This window comes from Tasmannia lanceolata, unplaced genomic scaffold, assembly GCF_043159265.1.
Source record: "Tasmannia lanceolata isolate RefF3 unplaced genomic scaffold, GAP_Taslan_0.1 ptg001124l, whole genome shotgun sequence".
NCBI lineage: Eukaryota > Viridiplantae > Streptophyta > Magnoliopsida > Canellales > Winteraceae > Tasmannia > Tasmannia lanceolata.
Window position 1 is genome coordinate 1 of NW_027519785.1, and position 2,500 is coordinate 2,500.

General features: G+C 46.2%; 1 pseudogene; it reads right to left on the bottom strand.

Moving 5' to 3' along the window:
- Positions 1–52: 52 nt before the first annotated feature.
- LOC143869297 (cytochrome c biogenesis CcmF C-terminal-like mitochondrial protein pseudogene) overlaps positions 53–2,500 on the bottom strand; it is a 4,013-nt pseudogene continuing 1,565 nt past the window's right edge.

The window sequence follows — 2,500 nt, forward strand, 5'->3', positions numbered from 1 at the left end:
GAAGCAATAGGAGCATGGGCGGTGGGAAACGATCGATAAATATGATGGGTGTAGTAAGCTGGCCTTTCAAGCTATAGAATAAATTCAACTGAAGAGTATAAGTAAGAAGATGTTCGGGTATAGAGCTTTATAGCTTGCTAGCTAGCTATAAAGCTAAGCGAGAGAGAGCACAGCGCAAAGGAAGAATGCGACAGCAGGGCAATGATGCTTCGAACTGAACTTTGCTACTGGTGCTAAGGTTTCCTCATCATCAAGCCCATACTCTGGAGTGTATCCCTTAGCCACCAACCTGGCTTTGTATCTATCAATGGACCCATCTGCTTTGGTTTTTACCTTGTAAACCCATCGACATCCTTTGCTTCCCTTCAGGAAGAGGAACGAAGGTACTCGCCCTATAGAATGAGAATGAAGTTAAGGAGAGGAACTAGCTGATTTTTGATGAGAGCTTTGAGTTCTTCCTGCATGGCTTCTTTCCAACATGACTGAGATGCAGCTTCAGAATCAGATTTAGGCTCAACAATGGAATGAACAGAAGACAGAAAGGCGGGAAGAGGAAAATCTTCATATGTGAGACGATCAGGAGTCTCTCGTCTCTCTCTCTATTCTCTTTCTTCCTCCACTACCCGACATCCCCATCATCCAGTCACCCCTCTTTCTCAATCCCGTCATCATCCCACCCAAATCCCGACAAACCCCATCTCTCATTCCCGCCCCATTAAACCACTCTTCTCACCACCCGACATTCCCTTTTTTCAAATCCCGTCAAACCTAACCTAAGTGGGCACCTCTCTTTCCCATTCCCGATAACCCCAACTCCCATTCCAACACCCAATACCCCTCCAACCCCCCTATTTAGTAAGGCCGTCACCCAATACCCTCCATCCCCCCTATTAGTTAGTAAGGCCGTCACCATCTCTTCTTCTCACCCTCACTTCCCTATCCTCCTTTCTGACTGTTATCTCCTCTTCTTCGATCAACTTCATCTCTTCGAGCTCTTATCCTCTTTTCTGTCCAAAGGACTTGCAGATTTCAGATCTGCACATCTCATTCTTGTCTGTCATCATCTCTCTTCGGTCTCTGATTTTCGAATTCTGCTCTGCAGATCTACACAACTACAGGGCAGCTTTCTCAAATCTCTGTTTCTGCTCCTTCTTTTCTCTCTACTGCTATGGCTGCACTCTCTTAGCAAGCCAAGTCACATGGCGGCCGAACTGAACCAGCCCTGGGACTCAGCATCAGATCCGGAGTGTCCGTTCTGTATGTAAGACACACCTATCCTGCTGGATCACTCACAATCAAACACAAACCTCCCTTGTTTGTAAGGCAAATCAAATGAGGAAGATGTGGTGGAGTCAAAAGCAACGACATCGACATATAGAAATGAATGAAGAATTCACTACTTTAGAAAGTAGATAGAATTTCAGTTCAGTAGGGCTGTTCGCCGTTTCAGTAGCGAAGAAGCGGGGGAAATATCTCACCGCTCACGAGCGAGCATAATTTCAACCAATTCGTTTAAAGAGCTCCTTCTTTCCAAGAAGGGTCATTTCATAGGTCTTCCTAGCTTACTAATGGAGGGCCTATAGTAGTAAGGCCATTAGTAAGTACAGTAGAACAACCGTTCAACAAGTCACTTGATTCGTGCTCGAGGACAACCATGTAGCCGTAGCTATTCGGGAGCAGAAAGGGGGAAAGCGGCGAATCAGATTCCCCGTAGCCTAAAGGAAAGGGTCTCGGAGAGAGCTGAGCTAGCAATGTCTTGCCAGCGAGCTATGTATAGCAGAGCTGCAGTAGCTATCTCCCACTGACTGGTACATGGGCCGGGCCACTGTTTCGTTTGGTGGACCGACCTTCTCATTCCAAGGGAGGGCTAAACCATCCAATTCATATTCGTTTCGGGAGGAACACAAATCGTGCACTCGGCAACACTGTCTCCATTGGCATCCTCAGGACCAAAGAGGAGTTTGTCGAACAAGAGCCACTTCACAACCAGGGATAAGTGATGAACATCACCAGGCACTACCTGTAAAATCAACAACTTCCAGTTGGTTATTCTCTCTCTATGAAAAGGTAGGAGGAGGAATGCTTACTAATAGTAGTAGTCAGACTATCACAATAGGGGGAACTCTAACAAGAGTCACACCTGACTTGCCGGTATTTTACAAAAGAAAACAGTAGGAGGAAGGAGACACCTAGAAGTCAGAGTCAACATAGAAGTAGGGGGGAAGAGAAAAAACACTTCCCTCGTAGCAGTAATACTTTGAGTAGTCTTCAAGAGGTACCCGCAAGGGGAGTTTCGCTGCCGGGAGTACGAGCGATAAGCAGCTATCAAACGGAACGGAAGAAGGAACCAGAGTCAGACTTAACAAGAGAGTGGTATTCACATCTATCCCTGCTCAAGAGCTACAGGAACACCAGGAGAAGGGCATCAATTCCAAGGCCTTTGGTATTTTCCTTTCTTTAGTAGAGTCACAACATTCATGCTTATATGCTCCTGCGGTAT